At 49.6% G+C, this 25,038-nt stretch overlaps 1 protein-coding gene and 1 long non-coding RNA gene across 7 annotated transcripts in view; both read left to right on the forward strand.

Annotated features, from left to right (window-relative positions):
• Nucleotides 1-621: 621 nt before the first annotated feature.
• LOC132328328 (uncharacterized) lies at nucleotides 622-1,436 on the forward strand. Its single transcript, XR_009486738.1, has 2 exons — nucleotides 622-651; nucleotides 1,345-1,436. It is a non-coding gene; the product is annotated as an uncharacterized LOC132328328 (long non-coding RNA).
• Nucleotides 1,437-3,087: 1,651 nt separating this feature from the next.
• DAGLA (diacylglycerol lipase alpha) overlaps nucleotides 3,088-25,038 on the forward strand; it is a 56,502-nt gene continuing 34,551 nt past the window's right edge. The window contains exons 1-3 of one of the 6 annotated variants that reach the window (XM_059848588.1): nucleotides 3,094-3,223; nucleotides 3,643-3,748; nucleotides 5,610-5,699. The gene's annotated coding sequence lies outside the window, so the exon portion shown is untranslated. Of the gene's footprint in view, nucleotides 3,224-3,642; nucleotides 3,749-5,609; nucleotides 5,700-10,191; nucleotides 10,341-10,890; nucleotides 11,019-24,859; nucleotides 25,006-25,038 lie in introns of those variants that run through there. The other 5 variants (XM_059848587.1, XM_059848591.1, XM_059848593.1 and 2 more) reach the window with 5 other exon arrangements.

Raw genomic sequence — 25,038 nt, forward strand, 5'->3', positions numbered from 1 at the left:
TGGATGCTGGAATCCCTGCTCCAGGGAGACTGTTGCACTCCCAGCCTTGTTCAGGCTATTTCCCTCTGATTTATTGTAATCCTAATGGAGCAGCTGAGGGAAGTTGGCAAGGTTGGGATGGAGGAGGAGAGGGGCTCGTTACCCTGGGAGTAACGAAGCGTCTGACTCCGACTGGGAGCCCAACAGGAGCAGGATTTCGGAGCAGCAGGATTGGATGTGCTGCGCCTGGGGGCGGTGGCAATGACAACAAACTGAATAATAATATAAAGCTTCCCATGTTCCCAGCTATTCCTGGAGCCTTGTTCCTTGTCCAAATTCCCTGGAGGAGGGATTGGTTTGCTTTTAGGTTTAGGAGAATCCTTAACCTTGGAATCTGCTGGCTTTTTTTCAGGAGACCCAGCTGGATGGGCTCTTTGTTGATTGAATCCTTCCTGGCACATCCCAGGGATCTCCAGGGCTCCAAGGCTGCCTGCAGTGGTCCAGACATTCCCTGGGAGCTGATATGGAGAATTCCAAGGCTGCGGTGTGGAACAGCCCGGAGCCATATCCATGTGTTGAGGAATGATGCTCCAGCTGGAAGAACAAAACAGAATTCCCTCTCCTTCATATTCCCTGGTCATTCCTGCACAAAGAGCACAGATCCATCTAGAGGTGAGTAAGGACTAGCAATTCCTTAAGCCAGTGGGGCCTTTGGAGGTTTCCTTATGAAGTGGATGGTGATGCCCTGACACTGCATCTGAGTTATCCAGAGGGATAACCCAGCTGATGGATGTCTGGGATGCTCTAACTCTCCCTTACATCCCTCTGAAGGTGTAGGATTCCCAGGAATGTGTGTACATCACCATACCATTTTGCCCCAGGCATCTAAACCCAGACTCAACCCTTTCCCACAGGTTGGGACACTCTGAAATGAATGGATTTGCTCCAGAGATTGGAGATGGGGACAGATCCATGCGAAAATCACAGAAAATCACATCTTTTGTGACAGGCTCAAATTAATTCCTTAATTCCCTTAAATGCTTCGCCACCCGCCCTCCGTGTCATGACAGCAGGGAAAAAATGGGATTTCTGAGGGCATTAATCCTTCCCTTAATGCTTTAAAAGGCATCCAGTTTATCCAAAACATTCCAATATTGCATGTAAATGGTGCCACTGCCATACAGGAGTCAGGGAAGGGAGCTCTGGGGACCACTGGGATGAATCCTGACCCTGGAGCTGGGCTATAAATGTGGTCTGGCCCTTGCAATTCAGTGGAGCCAGGCTGGAAACGGGCAGCTGGAGCTGCTGGAAGGCAGAAATCCTGAGCTGTATCGGATTAATCGCCTTGCGTCCCTTAATTGGCAGGATCTGGGCTGGGATGTGCTCGATCCCACCCCTTGGAAAGCCTCGGACGGCTTCTGATTGTATTTCCCTGAATAAAATCATGATTTCCAATCTTCCCGAGCTTCTTCCTTCTGTCTGCTCCAGGTTTTGGGGCTTCCAGGGGTGCCTGCCCGGCCGGGAGCGGATCGTGCCAAAGGGAGACCTTGGAAGTGCCACAGGCTGGATGAAACGATTTGTTGGAATGCTAAATTTGGCAGCAGCTTTTCATCCAAAGCGGAGCCACTTTGCACCTGTCTGGGAAGATAAAGGGACTCGGAATGAGCGTGAGGGGGATTTTTCTGCCTGAACGGGATACAAAGGCCTCGGCACAAATGAATTCCGGAGCTTCAAAGCTTTTCCTGAATGTTTTTCTGCCCCTGTCAGGCTGTTTTATTTCCCAGGTACGGTGATATCACCCAGCAGACCATTTGAAGGCTGCTCCACTTGCTTTAAGGAGGAATGGGCAGGTGAGGATGTGCTGCTATTCCCTGCTGGATCAGCTTTTCTGGGACAGAGATGTTTTTTTAAATTTTTTTTCCCCTCTATTTTTCAATGCCTTTTTTTGCAGTATAAGCATCTAAGTTGTGTCCTTGGATGATGGCAGCTGCCGTGTCCAAAGGGAATCGCTGTCCTTCCTCCCAAACAGGATGGTTGTTGTGGTGTGTCCATCCTCACGAGGGCTTTTTTGTGAAGAGAGGGGTTGGTTGGAAGGAACCTTACAGCTCATCCAGTTCCAGCCCCTCTGCCACAGGCAGGGACACCTTGCACTATCCCAGGTTACTCCGAGGCTGGTCCAACCTGGCCTGGAACTCTTCCAGGGATGGGGCAGCCATGGCTTCCTGGCAAAATCCATTCCAGGGTCTAACAATTTCCTCCCAATATCCCATCTAACCCTGTTCTTTGTCAGTAGGAAGCAACACCCTCTTGTCACCCCATACCCTTGTCAATAGGCTCTCTCCATCTTTATTGGGAACGCTTTTTCCTGATAGGAAAGCACTGCTTTTCCATGCTGGGCATTGAAAGCAGCATGCCTGGCCCTCTCCATGAGGGAGACCACAGCGCTGTGCTGGGTAGTTTTCCAGAGGGAAGGGATGTTGGGAGAGCTCCAGGTGTGGCTGAGGGGAGATTTTATTGCTCCCTGAATTCCCTGACTGGGGGGAAGGCAGGTTGGAGCCAGGCTGTGCTCCCAGGGAACAAGGCACAGGACATGAGGAAATGGCCCCAACTTGTGTCACAGGAAGTTCAGGCTGGACACCAGAAGGAATTTCTTCTTGGGAAAGGTGATGAGCCACTGGAAGGGGCTGCTCAAGGAGGTGGCGGAGTCCCCATCCCCGGAGGTGTCTAAGGAATGACTGGATGTGGCACTCAGAGCTCCGAGCTGGGTGACAAGGCGGGGATTGTCACACGTTGGACCCGGCGGTCCTGGAGGTCTTTTCCAAGGGAATTGCTTCCTGTGGGATCTTTCCGTGATTCCAGTGGAATCTTTCCGTGATAATATCGGTAGGGCAGGTGAGCATCAGCCCAGGAGCGGCCTCTGTCCGCAGCAGACGGGGTTCCCTGAATCACCCGAGAATTCCCCGCTGGAATCCGCGGCCGGCACGGCACTGCCCCGCCCCGCGGCGCTACCGCCGGGCGCCGCCAGGCGGCGCCGCCGCGCCCCGCACCCCTCGTTGCCGTGGCGACCGCAGGTTGCGTAGCGGCCCTTACGCAGTTGACGCAGTGGGCGGCCCCGGCGAGGCGGGGGCGGCCCCGGCAGGGCGGAGGCGGCGTTGGAGAATCGGGGGCCGCAGGGCCCCCGGCATGGAGGAGGCGGCGGCGGCCGCGGCGCTCCCGAGGCGGCGGCAGCGGCAGCGGGAGCGAGGTGAGGGACAGCGATGGGAATGGCGCGGCAGCGGGGGCCGGCGCTGCGGCAGGTGCGGGGGAGCCGGGAGGGCGCTGGCAGGGCCGGGGGAGCGCCCGCCGCCGCCCCCCGCCCCGCTGGGCAGCAGGCCCGTACCGCCCGAGGGGTCTGGATCCCGCGGGAAGCGCGGCTTTCCCGGCGGGAGGGCCCCGCTCCATGTGGCCTGCGCCCCGTGGGAAGCGGTGGGATTCCACCTGCGCCTCTGGAAAGCCGCCATCCTGCCCCGGGCAGGTGCGAGGCGTGAAGGTGATCCCGCCGTTCGGGAGTCGGGATCCTGCGGTGGGAGGCGGGAGCGGTGCTGCTGGATGTCCAGGAAGGAGAAGCTGCGGTGTGGGTGTGACACAGGGATTCTTGCTCCCAGCTTTTATTACTTCCCGCAGGGAACGGTACCTGACTTGAGCAACGCGGGCGGATGCTGAGCCGTGACCGTAAAATTCCCAAATTTAAGATCGCAGGCAGCTGCAGAAGTGAGATATCCTTATGAAAGTAAGGGAGATGTCGCTCCAAGATCTTGGAGCGGGGATGCTGCCAGGCTGCTCAGCCAGAATTCCTGCTGTGCCCAATTCTGGGAATTAGTACCTGCTGGTGTATTTGGGACAGGCTTCAGTTGGCACTGGGAGTATGGGAATGGGGATTGCCGAGCCTGGTGCACACCATGGTCCTTAGAGCCTGCTCCAGGTGGGAAATCATGCAGTGATTCACCAACGTGGAATATAGAACCCTGGGACATGAAGGTAGCAAGACTCTGGGGAATGGTTTTAAAGGAAAGGACTATTCCAAGGTGGGAATATTCATCTCCCCCTGGATGAAACTTAGTGGGGATGAGTTTCTGCATCCTCCTGGCTGGACAGGGAGAAGCATCCGAGTTTTTGTGGTCAGGCTGAGTGTTCTTAAATGGGAGATAATGAAATTGTGGGAAGTGGCTCTTGGAAAGCTTCGGACTCTCCGTGATTCTGGCATTGGCTTGGCTGAAATGTGTATCCTGTGGACACTGCTGGAAGAAGCTTTCCAAGTTGGAAACCTGAGCTGGGGGAAGGTGTTTGTTGTGCCAGGTGTTGGTTTTCAGGGTCATAAAAGTTGCACCGGGGTCTTAAAGCTGCTGGGGAAATTCCAGCAGTGCCAGCTTGGACTGGGAATGGCTGAGGGGGTCGGGAATGCCCACAGGGACAAGAGGTGTGGAAAAGCATCTGTTACATGGTAAATGATACAAATAACCTGGAATTTCTGCAGCCAAAACCCTTCAGCAAGGAGCAGGATAAAATTCCCCCTTTACGTGGGAATTTAAATCGGAAATTTGGGAGTTGGCTGCTCTGCTGTCCAAAATTTTACTCAGGAGGGTCAAAATCAGGGATTTAAGGATATGGACTATGTACTGCAGGTACTGACTTTGTCAGTGCTGACCTAAATAAATCCTGATTCGACCCGAATTCCCATTTACATTAAGGCACTGGGCACTTTTTGCCTGCTACCTGCACAAGCCAGATCTGAATCCCAGAGACAGGGAGTGCTGTAAATCCCTCTGGTTGCTGGGAAAAGGGTGGTGAGAGAGGGAAACTTCTCTGGGTTGTGTCCACATTCCCCTTCTAGAGGGCTGGGAAGGAGCAGTTGTGCAATGATGGGATTTAAGGGAAGTGCTGTGCCAGGAGGGAAAGTGAGAAGGGTGGAAATGCTCCTCCCAATGACCAAAAATGTGAGGAAAAAAAAAAATCCTTCGTTTTGGAAACTTCGTTAAAATTCCCTGGACAAACAATTACAGTAACCAAAAAAACCCTTCTGCTTGGGGGGGGGTTTTTTGGACTTTGTGTGGGAATCTCAGTCCTGTTCCTTCTGCTCTCCCTCCCCTTGGAAGTTAATTAATTGAGAGCTGGCTGCTCCAAACAAGGTCACTTGGATTTTGGAGCTGCCGTATCATTGAATGGATTTGCAAAATCAGGATTTACGGCTTGTGTGCCTTAGAAATTTTTCCTTAAAGTGCCATAATCCTAGTTTTTGGGGGTCTTTTCCAGGCAGCTGGAAGGATGTAGGGAGGAGAAATGTTCAAATTGGAGGCTGTAAAGCTTGGGAAGCTGCTCAGCTTTGGATGGAGGAGAGTTTGGAGAAGCTTCCAGTCATTCCCAGGCGTGGCTGTCATTTATGAAACTTCCTTGGACTAAACCAGCGGGAATTCTCTTCTGTCCCAAACATCCCTGGCCTGTCTGAAGGCTTTTTTTTTTTTTGGGAATTAAGCCTTTATACCTCCCCTGGGCCACGCAGCCTTATTCTGGGGAGCCTGGACCCTGCTTTTCCTCCCCTCTTTTTCCATCTTTCCCAAATGAATGACCCTTGGTTCCACCTCTGCTCCCAACAGTGATCCAGCTGATGAATAAGAACATCCCGAGCTGGATTGAGCCCTGGAGTTTGAGGAATTTCCAGTTAAAGGCACAGCAGTTGAGATGGGGTGAGTGAAACCATTTTAGTCTGCTCTTGGAGCTACAGGGCTGGAGTTTTTTGGGCACTGGGAGCAGATGAAAGTGGCCTTTGTGCCATGGGAAGTGTGACAAATGGACTTTTGTGGGATCTGCAGAGAGTGCTGGGATGTTTATTCCTGCTGGGATAGATGGGAGTCAATCAGGCTCTTCATTCCAGGCCAGTTGGAGCTGATATTTTTATTATTTCATACATGATATTGTTAATTTAGGTGTGTTTCTATACCTTATTGTGTGGATTGTTAAGGAGAAATCAGAGAAAAAAATCCTTGAAAATTTGCCAGGTGCAGCACCTGCCCAGCTTGGAACTTTGAAAATGGAAGAAATTAGAATGGTCTTCCAGGTTTTGGTAAAAAATGGGAAAGTTTGCTTTGCTGAGGAATATCCTGCCCTGAAATATGGACAAAAATGCTGCTGGACCCTAGCAGGGATTTTGGATGCAAGAAGTAATTCCCACAGAGTTTCAGGAAAAATGTACCCTGTACCTTCAGGCATTCCTTCTTCCTCCTTTTCTTTCCTTTCTCCCCTCTTTCCGTTGGAAGGCACATGGATCTCTTTGGAAAGATGAAATAAAAAAAGCTTTGGATTATTTTCCTCTTCCTTGCAGCAGGAGCTGGAAATCTGCATGGCAGGCAGAAACTGTCAGGAATTCTGTCCTGGGCTCTTAATCCAGGAGTTTCTTCTTTAACTCAAATCCTTGCTTAACTGCCCTTGTGCTCCAGCAGATCCCTGAAAATCCTTATCCTGCCCCATCCATTGGCATCTATCCCTCTCTTTGAGGAGCCTTCTGAGCTCCTCTTCAAAGATCTGTGGAATTGCATGAAAATTCCTGGCTTTTTGTTCCCTTCCAGCTGAGGTTTTGGTTCCTACGTGTTCCCTTGGTGTAGAATTAAAACAAGTGGGTTCCTCTGGGCTGGCTTTGAGCTCAATAGGAGTTTTTCCCTGAAATCAGGATACAAGATGTAATTTAGAGCCTTCAATTCCAAGTTTTCCTGGTGTTTTTCACTTGCCATTTCATCAGGAGTCAGTGGCAAATATCCCAGTACAGCTCACTCGTAGCCATGAGTAAATATGGGAATGCCACCTTAAATGAGCATTTTCCACTTGTTTTTTCCTCTGGAACATGTTTCTTTGGGATTTCTTGGCCTGGAGGTTTTATTATCCCCACAGATCTGAGTGATCCCGATTTTACGTCCAGGCAGGCTGCAGGACAGAATCCTTATCTGTGTTCTTTTGGAATAAAATACTGAATCCCTCAGGCCACCTTAAAACATTTGAACTGGATAATGAGAAGAAACAGGAAAATTCAGGACATTCCTATTATAGTTCAGTGCAGCAAATAGAAAATGGGGAGGTTGGGATGGAATTCAGCCCTTTCTTTCCTGAAAGGTGCTTTTCTTCCCTGGAAGGTTCCCATTTGGATTTGTCCTGATGCTCCTTGTCTGCTGGAAGTTGGAATTTCCGCAGCTCTGCATCCTTTGGGATGAAATTTATTATTCTGTCATGGCTTGTCTTTGCAGCCCAGATCCCTGGTGTTGACACAGCCTGGATGTATTTTTGGAATATGGATTTCAGCTCCAAACTGGGAGCCTCTGGAGGCTTGGCTTTTCCCATTGGGTCTGCTAAATGATCCTGCAAATTGGTGCTGTTTTCTCCTGTGGGAAATGAACTGTTTCACCTCCCAGAAAATCAGAACAAGGCAGGTGCTGCTTAGGAGCATCCAGCATCTCAGGCAGCCGGGAATTGTCCTGAAAAAACTTTATCCTGCTTTTCTTGGATCCCTTGATTAGAATCTTGGAATGATTTGGGTTGGAAGGGGCCTTAAAGCTCACCCAGTATCCCTGGTAACTCCAAACCCCATCCAACCTGGCCTTGGACACTTCCATGGATCCACAACTTCCCTGGGCACTCTATTTCTTGGTGACATCCAGATCCTATAAATGTTCTTCATGTATCTCTGGGCCACATTTAACCTTTGGAAGCACATTCCCCTTTTTGTGACTCCGGGTTTTTTCTGGCTGATTCAGTTGTTTGTCACCATCTCCATGGCACCAGAGCATCCGCTAATGACAACCAGCATTTCCCTAAATGAGAGCATTCAGGGATGAACTGGATTTTTCCTTGGAGAGGGGAAAACATATGCCCTGTCAGAGGAAGTAGAAAAACTTCCCATAAAAGCAGGAATTTGTGATTTGTGCTGCTCATTTTCTTCCCTGGATAGAGTAGTGAATAAGGGAAAATTTCGTGGAGAGATTTTGTGCTCTGTGGGATTGCTCTTCCTCTACCTTTGTCAGTTCTCCCGTACTTTCTAGTGGAAAAAGAGGCATCCATGTTCCAAAACTGGAAGGATTAGAGCTTTCCTCAAAATTCACTGACAAATCCAGGGGCAAAATTCCCTTTCCCATTGTGGAATTGTGGTGTTAAATCTTCTGCGGGAAGCCACAGGTTGCTTTGTCTGGAAAACCTTTTTCCCTCTAAATTTTGTGACTATTCCTGGGTCAATGTGTTGCTTTTGGAAAAGAGTCTTTTGGCCCTGAAAAAAAGGGATCATATTTTCTCCCTGAGCTCGTTTGAACACCTCCAGTGCCATAATCAAATGTAACTCAGTAGAAAACGTGTACATCCCAAAATCCAGTGTTATCCATGGTTATTCCAAGGCCTGATAGAGGCTGAGATAAAGGGATTTGTTGCATGGAACTCTTTGCCTTATGGAATCCCAGCTGGCAAGGAGAATTTTGGGACTCTCTGGGGCCTTGCTCTGACTTTGTGTTCCCCTTGGATGAGGGCGGAGGAATGAGGAGAGGCGAGCTGGGAGGTGGGAAGCACGTGGGAAGCTGCAGAAAATGCTCAGGAATGGGCGGCTGAGTAAGTGTGGAGCCTCCTGGGAATACTGGCAGAGTTGGTGAAATTCCCTTGTGAGGTGGGGAGCAGGAATTTGGGGAGGGAAATCAGGAACACGCTGATGTTGGAAGTTTCTCTGTTATCTAACGTGTGAGTTTGCAGGATGTGTTTTATTCTGGAGAAAAGGAGGATTGGGGGAGCTTCTCATTCCCTACAATTCCATGACTGGATGTGGAAGCCAGATGGGGTTGGGCTGTTCTCCCAGGAAACAAATGACAGGACAGGAGGAAGCTGCCTCAAGTTGCATCAGGGGAAGTTTAGGTTAGATATTGGGAATATTTCTTAATGGCAGGGGTTGTAAAGCACTGGAAGATGCTGCCCTGGGCAGCAGGGACTGGTACAGTCCTCATTCCTGTAGGGATTTAAAATACACGTGGATGTGATACATGGGGATGTGGGTTAGCGGGTTGATTGTTGGATTTGATGAACCTAAAAGTCTTTTCCAACCTTAACAATTCCATGATTCTCTATGTGCAGGCCAGGCACTCCTGAGGGGTTTGATGTTCCCAACTTTTCCCATGTCCTTCATACCATAACCCATGTTTTGTGTCCATGGATTTGCTGGCTCTTTGCTTGTTTGTTCCCTGGAATGGCCTGGAACCTTGATTTCCAGCCACTTCTGGGTAGGAACTCCAAGGATTCTCACATTTAGCCTTGATTCCTTGGGACGCAAGAGGCTTAGTTTGGTCCCCAGGGGGATGTTCCTGCCAGATTTTCCTTCTCTTGGCGGGTGACAAGACAGGGAAGTGAACTTTTGGAATTGTGTCATCCGCAAGCCCAGTAAGGACTCACGGTTCCGGGTTTTTGGGATACACTGAGGGGATTCAGGCAGCAGAACTGATCCGAGGTGGCTTTTAACGACTCCGGGCTCACCCAGATCCTTCTGGCTCAGGGGAGCGGAAGGGAATGCGCTGTGTTTGTTCACTGGATGCTCATCCCAAGGGTCGGATTAGTTCAGCGTTCCGTGGCAGCTCCAACCGGGTGGACGAGGTGCTGGGCAGGTGTCACCTGGGCAGGCTGAGGAAAAGGCGGAGTCGCCCCAGGGAACGTGGGAATCTCTCCAACACGGAGGATCCTGGACGGTTCTCAGCCAGTTATCCTCTTAAAACCTTGGGGTGTTGTGCAATGGACGAGTCAATCATGGGATATCCCAAATTGGATGGAACCCACAGGTATCATTGGAATCCAGCTCCTGTTGTCCTTGGTGTTCCCAGCTGCCATTGTATTTATCCTGTTGTTTTCCAGATGCTCTCCTCATTTTCCTTTCTGGGTTAACTCATAATTGAACAACACTTGGAAGCAGGATGTGGATTGAGTAGAGTGAGAGGCACTTCTCACTGCTAAAAAATGAGGCTTCTCATTCCAGAAAAGCCTAGACGGGGGGGTTTGGAAAACCAGATGGAATGGGAAGAACTCATCCTGGTTCCTGTTCCTGTAGGATTTTGCCTTTTGTATGCCAGAGCTGGGAAATGCTGCCCTTTGGAGTGCAAAAAGCGTGGAGGGGTGTGGTCGGAGCAATCCGGAACCTTTTCACCTGAAAGCACCTGATTTATGACACCAAAATCCCAATGTTAACGTGGATTTGTTTGGTGAACTGCTGGGCTCTGAGTTCCCTGGGGCTTGGCCAAAACACTCCCTCCTGCCTGGCATGGAAAACACAGCCTTGGAGCCTCTGCTCTGAAGCATGAGGGGCTCAGCATTCCCAAAAAACAGTGAGTTTGCCTTTCCGTTCTTCCAGCAGTTGCTGTTTGGTTAAACCTTAATATTTAGGGAAGTTTTTGGGTGGAGAGTGGGAGTAAATCCCCTTTTCCTTCTGGAATGCTTTCACCATTCCAGTGTGTCAGGGCCTGGAAGTTTTACGTGGATAGGAGGAAAGCAGATGGATCTTGTGCCTCAGTGTCCGAAGGTAAACAGTTTTGAGCCAGAGGGTGCAATACTGGAATTCCTGGTTGTCCAAGTAGGAGATCCTGTTCCCAGGCAACATGACCATTTGTTACTCTGTACTTTAGAAAGCTATCCTGGTGTTTGCTCAGCTCCTTACACCTGACTGCAAGGGTTTTCCAAGGAATTTGCATTTCATATAGGAGTTTTTGTTGAAACTCTGACTTTTTTGGGGAGAAAAAGGGACAGATCCCTTTAGGAGAGAGGAAAAATGAGGAATTTAAGACTTGGTGGCCCCCGGGGCTTTGGCTGCTGCTCCCTTTTTGGAGGAGAAATGAGAGAATTGTTCTTTTACCTTTACCAATGTTTATGGTATTCCAGTTGCTGAGGCTCCATTAGACATCACTGCTCTTGGAAAAGGAGATGAGGTTGGAAGTTCTCATGTTCCTATGGGAACAGGGAGTTTCAAGGCTTGGAGTTCTCATTTATAAGAAGATTTGTCAAGAAAGGTAGGAAAGGGATTTAATTTCTGACTTAAGTGGGAAACCAAGATTCCTTCTCTTCCAGTTGGCTCCTGACTCTGAGTTTTCCCATTCCAGGCTGCTCTGTGGCCTCGGAGTTAATTACAAGTTGGATAAGGAGATGCCCGAATCCGCCCTGCTGTTGTTTTGCTGACTCAGCAGCTCAGAAATCCTTTTTTTTGGGGGGGGGGAGGTGGGGGGGGGCAGCAAAAAGACCACCCTGGGTTCCAGATGCTTATGGAGCAGGGTTAGGAACCCCCTTGGGATGAGTTTTCCAGGCTGAGCTGTTCCTGAATCTGCTTTTCCCACCTCCTTGGAAGTAGATAAGATGCTCAGGACAGAGAAATCTGGTTTCTTTTTCCCCAGTGCAGCTGTTGTTTAAGTAGCTCCCAAGGAATATGGGACTTTGCCCAGTCCTGTCTGCATGCCTCTTCCTGGGAATATTGCCCCATGTGTGCTCAGAAAGGCTGGGGCGGGGTGGGGGGGGAATTCAGGAAAATGGCTGCGTTGTGTGAGGGAAGAGGAACTGCAGTCCCAAAGTTCACTTAGAAAATTGAAACAGGAAAAACATGAGAGGTCAATTAAGGAAGAATTGTGGTTGTTAAATGAGTTTCCAGCCAAATCCAATGGAAAACAGGCACCTGCCATGGGATGGCGTCTGGGTTTCAATGTGTTGGGATCCTGACTGAAGCAGCTGTGCAGTTTTTTCCCTGTGGGAGTTTGCCTAGAGTTCTTCTGCTACTGCACCATGGATGGGTTGTGGTCAGCACATCTGGGACTCTTGCCTGAGGGATCCAGTCCCTTAATTTGTCATAAATCTGGATTTGGGACTTCTGCCTGAAGGTTGTCGTCCGTTATTTTGTAATAATGGGGTTGTCTTTTTTTTTTTCCCCTAAATTTGAATTTTCCATTAATTGGTGGCTGTTATTAATTATGACTTGGTACTTTAATACTTCAGTTTTCCATGTTTCCAATGGTGCAGAATGGAATTTGAATTCATCCATCCCTTTGGAAGGCAGAGAAGTTTCAGCTCTCTGGTTAAAGGGGAGCTCTGCCTTCCTTGGAGCCTTTTCCCTAGAACTATTTTGGGAACATGACTTCATCTTCCTCCTGGAGCGGGGGAAAAGCCCACCCCAGAAATGTGGGGGATTCAGAGCTTCTGTTCTTCTCTGCAGAAAATCACGGAATTGTGCCTCAGATTTCCCTGAAATGGGGGTGTTGGATCATTGTAGGAGGGAAAAGGGGTGAGTTGTGTGGTGCTGGTGGACGGATCTGTGTTCTCCAGAGGTCACTCCTTGCTGGCAGCCCGGAGCAGGAATGGGATTCCTGGGTGCTGGCAGCTGAGGGAGGGGTGTTAAAGAGGCAGCTCCTGCTGGCTTTTCCAGTGATTCCAACCCCTTCCCTCCTTGTTTTCTCTTGGATGTTTACCTCTGGATTCTTTGGCTCCCATCCTGGTAATGCTAAACCCTGTGGTGGACTTGGGAAGAGCTGGATGAGGGTGGAGGTGAGATTTGTTCCCGACACATTTCAGAACGTGGATTGTCCCTCCCCATCCCCTTGCTGCTTTCCTGGTGGAAACAGAGTTTTCCCATTTTGCTGTGTTGTCTCCTTCCTGGCTTATCAGGGAGAGAGGGAAGAAGTGATGTGTGGACTGCTAGTACTAGACTTTAAAACTTCCTCATGGAAAGGGACGGGGTCATCCTGGTGTCCTTTTTACCTTTTCCAGCTTCAGGCTGGGAGCTGGAACACCTTGAAAATTCCAACCAGGAAATCATGTAACTGAGGGGGGAATTATTCCTAGTGTCATTCCATAACTTTATTCTCTTACTCCAGAGGGATCATTTGATCTTTTGCTGGACACTGATCCCAGCTGGGAGCAACGAATATGGTGGAGGGAGGAAGAAACCTGTGGACATGGAGTTTTTCCAGCTTAAGGAATGCTTGGGTTCATCCTATGCTGGACAATTCCAGGCTGGGTGCTGGAGCTGGATATTCCCTGGGTCTGTGTGCTCTGCTGTTTCCCTCTTTGCAGTAAAAATAAAATCATTCAGTATCCATGGGATCTTTATAAATCCTTAGATATCCATGGAAGGTTGCAAATATGGGACTGTCAGCAGTTGGAGACATTGATTGATTTCTTTTTTCCCCACTGGAGAAGGTGTGTTGTCTGTGGAATGTGGGAAAGACTGTCAGGAACCTGGCTGGGAAGGTGTGTGAGAAGCTCCTGGAATTCTGGGAGCTGTTAGGAGTGCTCAAGAGATACCTTCTCCAAGAGACCTTTAGAATTCTCTTGGTATTTTGGAAAAAAAAAATCAAAGCCATCTGTCAAGCCAGGTGACAAGGGACACTGGAGTTGTGCCAGGGGAAGTTTCAGGTTGGATACTAGGGAAAGTTCCTTCATGGAAAGGCTTGCAAAGCATTGGAACAGGCTTCAGTGGTGGAATCCCCATTCCTGGAAGGATTTAAAATCTGCATGGATGTGGCACTTGGGATAGTTATGGTAGCCTTGGCAGTGCTGGGGAATGTTAGACTGGAGGATCTTGGGGGGCTTTTCCAACCTGAACAATTCCATGGTCCATTTGTCCATGCCGTTGGACACACAGAAGTGTCAGCCTGGCATTTGAGGACAATTTGCCTCTCCCGTGGGCTGTGGGATCCCAAAACATCTCCACAAGGATACAGGCAAAATTCCTGTTATTCCTTATCAAAAAGGCTGGGAATATTTTCCCTTGCTGCCCAGAAAAGAACTGTAGGAGATCTCAGCATGTGCCTGTGCTCAGAATTTAAGGCTGAGGGAAGGAACCGAGGCAAAAACAGGCACAGGATTGGGATGGAGAAGAGTCAGACCTGGGCAGGGATAATTCCTGATCCTTCAGAGCTTGATTATGATTCTTTAATCAACTGTGTTAATTACAATATCATATTGCCCCCAGGCCTCTGAGCTCTGATCAGGGATGAGGATGTGAACTGAAAAAGATGGAATAAAGGAATTTTTTCCAGCTTTGGAAGTTCACTTGTCCTGGCAATAACAGAATGAGTCACCAAACCCCAACTCTGGTGCCTGTGATCTCTTCCCAGCTGATTAGAACATTCCCACCAAGAGCTCTTCCAGGCATTTCCTTTTGAAGCTTAATTGAAAAAGCTCTGGATGATTGGATACTTCATGGTTAATTATAAGATAATTAAAGGAAAGCAGGGAAAATCCACACCTGGACAAATCCTGCCGAAGGAATCTCTGCAAAGGCACTCAATTTAATTATCAGGATGGCCATGTGTTGCCTTGGGAATGAGAGGAAAAAGGAATTTCTTTTCCAGCAGCCTCAAACTGGTTGGGCTGGGAGCCAGGGGCTTGTCCTGAAGTAGATGCCAATGAACAGCTTTTTTTCTTATAATCCTGTTAGGATTATAAATTCAAGTGTGAAATTCATTTGGAATTCGTGTCTGCTGGAGGAGGAGGGGAAATCAATTGCAAAAATGCATCCCTGTGCTGTTGGAGCAGGGATCCTTCCTGTTTTCTGAGGATTGACAACTTCCCTGGATGAGATTTGAGTTCAGTTTGTGTTTGGAAAAATGGATTTGCTTTCCTTTGCTTTCCAAAAGCTGCGGAGGCGTTGAGTTCGGTAGAGAGGGATTGGGGTCACCTGGCCATGATCCAGGATGTCCAGGAGCCAGGTGGGACATCCAGGTGCAGCTCTGAGGATGATCCTGCTGCGATGTGCTGCAGGAAAGGTGATGTTTTTCCTGTTCAATTCAGACGTGGATTGAGGACAGGCTGGGATTGCTGGGAATGTTCAGCCTGGACAAGAGAAAGCTCCAGGGAGACCTTAGAGCTTCTTCCAGAGCCTAAAGGGGTTCCAGGAGAGCTGGAGAGGAACTTGGGACAAGGGTCTGGAGAAACAGGACAATGGGAATGGCTTCCCCCTGCCACAGGGCAGGGATAGATGGGATATTGGGAAGAGATACTTCCCTGTGAGGAAGGCAAGGCGCTGGAATGGATTTCCCAGAGAAGCTGTGGCTGCCCCATCCCTGGAAGTGTCCAAGACCAGCTTGGACAGGGTTTGGAGCAACTTGGGATAGTGCAAGGTGCCTTTGCCCCTGGCAGGGGCTGGCTGGAATGGGATGAGCTTAAGGTCCCTTCTTACCCAAGCCATCTGGAATTAGGGATAGTTTTAGGAGGAGCACATCCATCTCATTTTTGGGATCCTCCTGTCTATGATTTAGGAATCACATGGTTGAATTAGTTTTTGGATCATCTCCTGCTGCTTCTAGTTACCTCCTGCCATAGTCTGGCATTCCCCAGCTCCAGAGTTGGTGCATTCCCACATGTGGCCAGTTCATTTTTCCTGCTCCCTGTTCCCTTGGGAAGGATTGTTCCTGGTTTTCTGTGGTATAACCAATTGTTAGGAACAGTCAGTTCCAATCTGTGCCATTCAGTTTGTGCCCGCACAGCTGCTTGGAGCCAAGGAATGCTTTTCCAGGGATTTCTTCGGCTGCAGCTCTGCTCTTGTCACGTGGGTTCTCTGCTTCTGCCTCACCTCCTTTCACCTCCCTCTTGTCCAGCTTTCCCAAATGAATTCTGGCTCTGGAGCTGGTGTCTGGGAGGGCAGGGACAGTGCCCCTGGAGTGACAACTTTCCAAGCTCTGCTGAAGGACTCCCCTGTAACAAGGGAAAGTGAGGAGGGTATGGAAACATGGAGAGTGGTGGTATCAGGGAGAAAAATCCCATAATAGTTTGGGTTGGAAGGGGTCTGGAATGTGATCCAGTTCCATCCCCCAGCCAGGGGCAGGGATGCCTTCCACTAGCCCAGGCTGCTCCAAGCCCCAGCCAAGCTGGCCTTGGACACTTCCAGGGACGGGGCAGCCACAACTTCTCTGGGAAATTCAGGGTCTCATCACCCTCACAGGGAAGAATTTCTTGCCAATATCCCATCTAATTCCACCCTGTGGCAGTGGGAGGCCATTCCCATTGTCCTGTCACTTTTTGCCTTTATCCATAGTCCCTCTCCAGCAATCTTGGAATCTCTTCAGGCACTGGAAAGAGCTCCATGGTCTCGCTGGAGCCTTCCCTTCTCCAGGCTGAGCAAGGTCAGTGTATCAAGGAGACACCAGGAGTGTCAATTAGGGAATAAGCATGGAAGCAGGAGGAGATTCCTGGTGCCATGGCTGCAGCCAGGAATGTGTGGCCGTGCTTCCTGTGGCACTGAGTTTGCCGGATATTGGAGTGTAGATATAGGAATCAGCAGTTCCAATTCCAGGGTCTGTAGTGATGAATCCACAGGGAGAAACAGGCACAAGGAATCTGTGTCAGCAGGAAAAAGTTGGAGTAAATATGTGTGAGTAATTCCAGGAGTCAGAGCTGGAAAACCTGTGGAAATTGAGGAGATGTAAAGCTGCCTTATGGAATTAAATAATTCCTGAGCTTGAAACTGAGTCCCTATCTCCTGGCTCTCCCTGGGGAGCAGTGGGTAGGGCTGGATCCCTGCTGGGGAGGGATGGGTGTTGTGGCTGCCAGGAGAGCGCAGATCCTGAGGGCCTGGAAAAACTGCGGATCAGCTCCACGTGCAGGCTGTGGGTGGTGAGGAGGAGGGATGTGTGTGCTGGGATTTGGAAATACAGCTCCTGGAGTGTCCAAGGAGAACGGAATGTGGAAAAATAAATATATTTAAGGCTTAAATATGACACAGGATCAGGGAAGCCTGGGCTTGATTCATCCTTGCTTACATAAGCAAAAGGAAAAGAGGATTCCTGCTTTCCATCACAAATCTGAGATTCAGGAAGAGTCTGGAGAGTTCAACTTGGCAGGATTCAGCCCAGGATTGCAGTTCTAGGTTGCTTGTTGTCATTAGGGAAGCACTGGATGGGTAAGAATTCATAGGAAAAGGACAAGGAAACATTTGGTCCGTTGGTCCTGGTGGTTTGGAGAGGTGTGGGACCAGCGCTGTTTGTTCCCTGTGGTGATTCCAACATCTTTATCCCAAGCACCAGGTGGAGGAAAAGCAGGCTGGTAAGTCCCAGGATTTGATTTCCATGGGGTGGGAATTTGGGACTTAATTCCATAAACTTGGGAGAGAGTTGGAGCTGCATGTGCTGGACTGTTGGTGGTTTTCCATGTGCTCTTCCTCAGTGAGCTCCATGTTCCTAATGAACAATGGGCCTTTTTGGGATAGGATGAGAGAGGAGCTGTTGGGGTGTGGAAGGAGGGAACTGCTCCCGAGGGTCTCCATGGGGGCTGGAATTTTGGGGTCCTGCAGCACTGGAATAGGTGATTTATTCTTAGGAGCAAGCACTGAGGCAGGAAAAGTTTTCCCAAGCTGTCATTTGGGTGAGCTGGAGACCTGGAATCTGCCTTTCCTTTCCTCATTCCCTCCCTCCTTCTCTGCTCCTGCTTTCTTTGGATTTGCACTGTAATTAGCAGTTTTATGGGAGCTGGGGCAGAGCTGGCAGCTTCCTTTAGGAAACTGTTCTCCAGGTTGGAATAAAGCAGGATTCTTCTGCTGGGAATGCTCAGCCTGATGCTTTCTTTTACTGCCAGGGCTATTCCCATGCATTAAGGTGGAAGCCTTGGGATGGGAGGGGCAGAAGCACATTTCTTGGGAAGTTGCAGCTGGAAATCCAGAGTTAGGCTTGAAATGTTCCCTTTGAGCTTAGGAAAGAGAGGAAGAGGATATTATCCATGTCTGTATCCGAGCCAAGAACATTTCTGGGCTGAAATTCTCACTTCTCTGCTGTTGTACATTTAAAATTCCCACCTGTACAGGTGTTCCTGTCCTGGCCCTTCACCAGACAGGACTTTGGTGTTTGGTCCTTGCTTCCAGGGTAAACATGGAAGTGAAAGTAGATACATTCAGTGTGGAAAGAAGCCCTTGGATAGCAGCAATCCTTTGGATACTGGTGATTAGTTCACAGGATCTTGCTGGAAAAACATGAATTCAGGGTTTGTTTTTTTAATCCATAAATATTCCTGTAGGTTCTGGTTTATCAAATGAGCTTGCAGAAATAACTGATTCCAGGATATCGTGATGTTGGTTTGATTTTCACTGGAGGCTGGGAAAAATCTGGAATTGGGGCCAAGAAGCAGATTCTGCTTAATCAAGTGCAAGATTGATGCTTTCCAAGATATTGGAAAGTGGGAATCTGAGAGGGTTTGGGGAGTTACAGGAGAAGGCAAAACACAGAAATGGCATTTTCAGGGAATTCATAGCATTCAGGAATGTTCCCTCTTGAACATACACCCACAGGATGAGATCCTCAAATAGGCTGTAGGTGGCTTCCACTGGAAGTTTCACTTGGACTTTGGGAAGTATGACCTCCGTGACCTCTTTCCAGGCTGATTTCTAGGAATGTGGGATACAGGCGTGTCCTCTGCCAAGGAAACAAGCAGGGACACGGTGAGGGAAATAAACAGGCAGCATCAGGAAAATGGGAATAGGTCATGTGCAGGTCAGGTTTAGGCTGGTTGAAGCTGTTCCCAAGGTTTTTGAGCCTGGAAGTGTCACAGATCCAGGATCCCTGTTTAATAAGGACAAATTGTATTGAGAAAAGATGCATTTGGGTTTAGATTCCCAAAAAACCTTTCCAGATAGCCCTGATTCCCAGCATTTTATACTTGCAGCTGGGCATGTACCTCCCTAACCACTTAGCCATGGAATATGAGAAGAGGAAAACTCCTGAGAAAAGTTGTGGGATGTGATGCAGAAAAAAGGCCAAATTGGGAATGCTGGTGAGCAGGGAGTAGAGTAAGAAGCTAGAGGCCCTGGAATTCCATGTGTCCCTCTTTCCCCCTCAGATCCAGGAGGGAGGGAAATAATCTCTAGTTTAAATTTCCTTAGGATTATTCCTGGGAGATGAGCAGAGTCAGCATTCCTTCCTATGCCTGCAGATGCACGTGGAGGGAACCTCTCCCTGACGATTCCCATGGCTCCGGAGCCTGGAGCCGCCTCTCCGGATGCGCTGCTCCTCTCCAGCACATTTGTGGGGAGGGGGAGCAGGGAAGGAGTGCCAAGGAATGGTGTTGACCACACAGTTTTCCCGAGTTTGGCAGGGATTTTGTGTTCTCCCACTTCTTTCGCTCTCCTCGAGTTGGCAGCGGTGGTCCCGGCGCCGCTCCCGGTGGCTTTCCCTGCATGTGACTCATCCCCAGGGAATTCCTGAAGCAATGAGTCAAGTTATTGGGAAAACTGTTTGCCCACTAGTGTAAACTAGGGAGCCAAGAAGCTGCTTGCAGAAGGGGAGAGATGCAGTTCCTTTCGGGAATGACTGGGCTTCTCCTCCTTATTCCCGAAGGCATCGCTTCCAGATGTGCCAGAGCAGGGATGTGCCTCTGAATTCAATATCTCACCTGGATATTTGCTCCTTCTGCTTTTTTTCTGCCTTTTTGAAAAGGAGGCTGAGCTGATAAGCATTCCAGGGTGAAGTAAAACTGTCAGGAATTTGCCAGGATTGTAGTGGAAAATAGCTTTCCCTAAAGAAATGAGGCTCCATCCAAAATTCCCCTTGTGTAATTACTGGTCACCTCTTGGATTTGCCCTGGCTGGCTTCATCCAGCCCTTGGAGTTTTGGCTATAAATAACTCAGAGGCCATGTGCTTTCCAACTAGGAATTACCAAGTTCTGTGTGTAGCTGTGGGATATTCCAACAAAACCAAGGATCGGTGATTCCCAGTAAATATATCCAGGGAGCTGTTGTTCCACATCTGGGAGCAGATTTGGCGTGCTGGGAGCATTTATTGCTGTACCCATCACCTCATCCAGGTATTCCTTTTGTATTCCCTACCCAGTTCAAACCAGCCTTTCCTTGTTGTAGGGCATTTTATTCCCCTGTAGAACATGGAGTTCTATTTGAAATTCCAAATTAATTGGAATTTATTACATTTTCCCCCGTGGCAACTTGGCCGTTATTTTTGCCCGAGCTTGGAGTGGTCGGGAAGCTGCCCGTGGGCTCTGCAGGCACAAACTGTGGGTGGAATTGCGGAGCTGCCGGCATCGAGACAACGATTGGGGGTTGTTTTTAACTCCGTTCCTGGCAGCACACTGGAACTGTGTGTGACAGTTCCTTCTCCACTCCCAGATTCCTAAAAAAGTGGTGGCTTCCCTTGTTTCTCAGCCAGGTGTTTGTGCAGGCTTTGGATTTTCCATAGGCTGATTAGTCTGGAGCTCTGAAGTAAAGGTGTGCTTTTGTCGAGGTCAAGGAGAAAACTCCCGGGAATCTTGGAGGTGTGAGCGAGGCTTTTCTATCCCTTTCCAAGCATTATTGTCCCTTTCATTTGGGCAGCTGGAGTATCTCACAGTGATCCCTGTCTTTATAGACTTAATCCCTACAAACCTCTTCCTTTATGCCCAGGGATGGTTGCTGAGGTCTGGAATTAATAAAGCCCTGTGGATCCTTCACCAAGGGGGACATGAAAGTCCTCGACCGTGTCCAGGGAAGGGTTTGGAGCACAAGGAGCAGTTGAGGGAGTCAGCCTGCAAAAAATGAGGATCAGGAGGGATCTTCTCACTCTCTACAAATCCCTGACAGGAGGGTGGAGTCAGGTGGGATCAGGCTCTGCTCTCAGGGAATAAGTGGCAGGATGAGAAGAAATTGTCTCAAATTGCACCAGGGGAGGTTTAGGTTGGATATTAGAGAAAAATTCCTCAATGGAAAAGGTCTTAAAGCGTTGGAGCAGGCTCCAGTGCTGGAATCCCCATACCCGGAGGGATTTAAAAGCCATGTGGATGTGGCATTTGGGGACATGGGATAGAGGTGGCCTTGGAAGTGCTGGGGGAATGGCTGGACTCGATCTTGGAGGGCTTTTCCAACTTTAATGGTGATGCTGTGGACAAATCCTGGCTCATGCGGTGGTGCAGGGATATCCAGTGGAGAGAAGCATTGGGATGTGCAGTGCCACTGGTTTCTAGGACTGGGATCCTTGGGAACAGTCTCAGAAACGGGTCCCAGTTGTTAGGAGGAGGTTCATTCCAAAGTGGAGAATTTCCTTGTTTCTTTTTGATTCAGTGAATCCCTTATCCTGCTTTTAACTGGGAGCAAGTGCTGGGAGTGGCACCTTTGGGATTTGTCTATCCTCTTGCACTAAATCCATTTGGCTTTGCAAGATAGTCCCATTTTTCCCGAAAACTCCACTGCTGTGGTTGAGTCCATGCCAAGGAGATGCATACTGGAGTCTCCTTATTAAAAATTAATAATTCCCAATGTAACAGAAAGGAGATGTCGTGCCTGTTTGAGGGAAATGTGGGATTCATGAGACCTGTTTCTACCCAAAGCAGGAGAGTTTGGAGTTAAGGAAAAAGGGGATGGATTTAACCAAGGAGAGCATGCACCTTGTTGTGTTTATGGCACAGGGCCTTTGGGAAGGAGTCTGAGGGAGAAATGAGGTGGGAATGGAGATGGATCAGTGGTGGCCCAACTGGGAAGTGGCTACACCAGTCCTGTATCCATCACCATTAGCAGTTACAAGGAATTTATTCCAGGATTTCAGGGTTAAACTGGTGGGCCAAACAGGTAAGTTCTTGTTCCCTGTGTTTTGAAGGTCAGTTGATACTTGGAGATTATTTTGGGAATTTGTGTCAGTGGGCAGTGCTGGAGTTCCAGATCCAAGCTGATCCCATTAGTTCTGTCCCGATGACATTATGGAGGTGATTGTGGTGCCATGGCCTTATCCCGAGGGAGCCACATCCAAAGTGTGCCAAGCCACAGGAGGCTCTTTGAACCTTTCCCGTCTCCAAGCTTCATTCCCTGGCTCTGCCGCTGACTCTTTTTATTCCATTCTCCTTGGAAAATGGGAGGTTATCAAGGAGAATCTTCGAAGTAGCCATGAAGATATCCCAAAATTCTAATTCCCACTGATTTTTGCCAGTGATCTCTGCCTGAGATTTGCTTATAAATATGGCTCTGAAATGTTCCATGAATCCATTGAATATTCCTTAAAGTAGGGGTCTGTTCCCTTAATCACCTCCAGTGAGGGCAGAGCTCTCCTCACAAGCTTCCGGCAGCTGCTGTGCCTTCTTCCCCCTGGGAAGAGCTTTCCCTGCAATTCCTGCAGGCACTGCTTGCAGCAGATACTTCCTGCCCCTTGGAAATGGCAGAAAGGATTTGCCTTTCTTTGGTGCTGTGGAATTTGTCCCCTCTTGGTGTTCAATCCTGGAATGCTTTAGTTTAGAGAGGACATGGAACGCTCATCCCATTCTACCCCTTGCTGTGGACAAGGACACCTCCCACTATCCGAGGTTGCTCCAAGCTTCATCCAGCCTGGACTTGTCACTTCCAGGCTTGAGGCAGCCACAGCTTCTCTGAAAAAATCCATTCCAGGGCCTCACTACTCTCACAGGGAAGGATTTCTTCCCAATATCTAATCCAAACCCACGCCATGTGAGTGGGAAGACATTCCCCCTTGTCTTGTCCCTCCATGCCCTATTCCAAAGGCTCTTTCCAGCTTTCTTGGAGCCCCCTCAGGCACTGGAAGAGGCTCTAAGGCTTCCTGGAGCCTTCTCCTCCCTAGGCTGAGCTATCCCAGCTCTCCCAGCCTGGCTTGAGAGCAGAGCTGCTCCATGCAAATTCCTCTGGCCAGCTTCAGGACATTCTGTATGGATATGACCCATCCCCCTTCTCCCTGGAAGGCGAGAACAATTCCCAGATTGTGAGAAACCAACTCAGAAACAGAAAGAGCCTCATTTAAAACCCTTCAGAACAGCTGGATGGGGCCTGATGGGGTTGGATCCAAGCTGGAATTGATGATTTCCGTCAAGTCCAGTAAGTGCTTGATGGGAACGAGAGGGTTCTGGGAGCTGCAAGGGAATGATCCAGTCTGGAATGGGAATCCCATATGCCATGTGGGACATGTTGGTGAGGGAAGGAAGTATTTGGGGTGACTTGATGGGACCACAATTCTGTTGGTTAGGGAATTGAACTGTTTGTTATCCTGCAGAATGAAAAAGCAGGATGCAGCATCCATGCTGTGCCCTGGGGACAGGTCTCTCCAGCACCTGGGCAAGGTGACCTGGATGTGCTCTCAGGGAGAAGGGAAGCGTCTCTGCTCTGGAACAGAAAATCACTCCTGAGGAAAAGCTGCTATGGGAGCTGGCAGGACACAAAGCTCCTTTGGTTGTGGTTTTCCAGCAGCATTTCCTAAGAAATTGAGCTGGGAGCTGGCAGGCCTGGGCTTGAACTTCCCAGCGGGACAGCAGGTTGGGACTGGGACATTCCTGGGGAACATGGTGACATTTCAGCCAGGGAAAGGGATCCTGGGAGGGGCAGCATTCTGGGACATGGTGCTGGATTTCTGTGGAACGGCAAAGGGCTCTGTCCTTTAGCAACACCTGCAACCATCCACTGAGACCTACAAATCCAAGTTTTTTTGTGAATTCTGTAGCCCTGAGCAGTGAAGGCAAACATCTGGCTTGTTTAGAGGGAATTTCCTTGGGTGAGTCACCCTGGAGAACTCTGGAATTTGCAGAGGCCAGCTGAAAGAGGGTGCTGGCAGAGATGAGATGGGATTGCTTTGTCATACCTTGGTCTTGTGAAAGTGCCATCAGGTGCCTGAGGCAGAAGGTAGGGAAGGAATATTGGGATAGCACGGCTTCCTCCATGCAGACATCCCCAGGGATCTGGCAGAGGGAGAAACAACTCCCAGCAGATCTGATTTCAGCCTGGGTTTGACCTCCCATCTTTTGCTCTGAACAGCAGGAGGCTGGGAACCAGGGGAGGTTTTGGGGTGATGGAAGTGGGAATCCCGAGTTAGCCTGTGGGTGCAGGGATGGGGAATTACAGGGGGTTGTGAACGTGTGGATGCAGGGATGGGGAATTGCAGGGAGGAGGGATTTGCAGGAGGTTATGAGCCTGTGGATGCAGGAATGGGGATTTGCAGGGATAGGGAGTTACAGAGGTTTGTGAACCTTGGATATAGGGTGGGGAATTGCAGGGGGTTGTGAGCCTGTGGATGCAGGGATGAGGATTGCAGGGGGTTGGAGCATTGGGCTGTGTGGGTGCCTTGGGAATCTGCGATTCTGGGAGCTTGGAGCAAATCCTGCCTGGATTTGGGTGGAGGGAGTGGGTGACTCCGGGGGTGTTGCTGTGGTGTGGGTAGGCTCCTGGCATGCAGGATCCAGGCACAGCCTTTTTCCTTCAGCTTTATTTCCTGGTGTACTTCTCCCTAAGGAGGTTCATGTCAGATGGGATGGGCTGTTGGATTAGCCTAAGTCTCCGAGATTTAGCTGGAATGTTTTCTCACTGTAGCGTTTTTCTCCCTTGCTCTTTTCCCTAAGCCTTTCCCTACAGACAGCTAATTCTCCCCTTCCCCCACATCCTGTCATAGCCCAGAGCATGTCACAAGGAATTAACGGCTGGAAAGGCCGGGAGAGGCTCCTCTGGAACAGTCTCTCCTTTCTGTGCCCGGGGTGGCCCCCTCTGTGTGTCCCTTTTGTGTCCCATCCAAGTCCCCTCCCCCTGGCCATTCACTGGAGAGTCCGTGGCCAGGAGCTTTTCCCAGCCCGATGCCATGGCTGTGTCCGAGGGCTCCCGGCAGCGCTCCCGCTTTCTCGGTGGGAAGAGGGAGGAGGTTTGTGCCGCTCCAGGGTTTTTCTCCTCTCCCGGCTCCGCATCTCTGACAGCATCGCCCGCTCTCACTCCCAGTCCTCCTTCCCACAATCCACGTACAATCTCCTCAGAATAGGGATGATGTCACTTCCTTCCAGAGGGTGCTGGGGGGTGTGGAAGGGGGAGTCACGACCTCTGGCTCTCGGCATTCCCCGTGGATAAATGAGGTGCAGGGAGGGAGTTGCTCTGAGGATGATGCCCGGCTCTGTCGGCAGGCAGATCTCGGTTCCCACACCGTGCTTCCCTTTGCCGAGTGGGATTTTCAATGGCTGCAGGAAGAGTTTGCTGTTTCCTCATGAGCTTGTGATGCCTGTCTCCCTGGATATGCACTTTTCCTGAAATACCCTTCTGGGAGAGAAGGATGCGCAGCGGCTGGACCACATGCCATGTAAGGTTCCTGCTTCCCTAGATCTTGCCCAGC

This window comes from Haemorhous mexicanus, chromosome 6 (assembly GCF_027477595.1).
Source record: "Haemorhous mexicanus isolate bHaeMex1 chromosome 6, bHaeMex1.pri, whole genome shotgun sequence".
Classification (NCBI taxonomy): Eukaryota; Metazoa; Chordata; class Aves; order Passeriformes; family Fringillidae; genus Haemorhous; species Haemorhous mexicanus.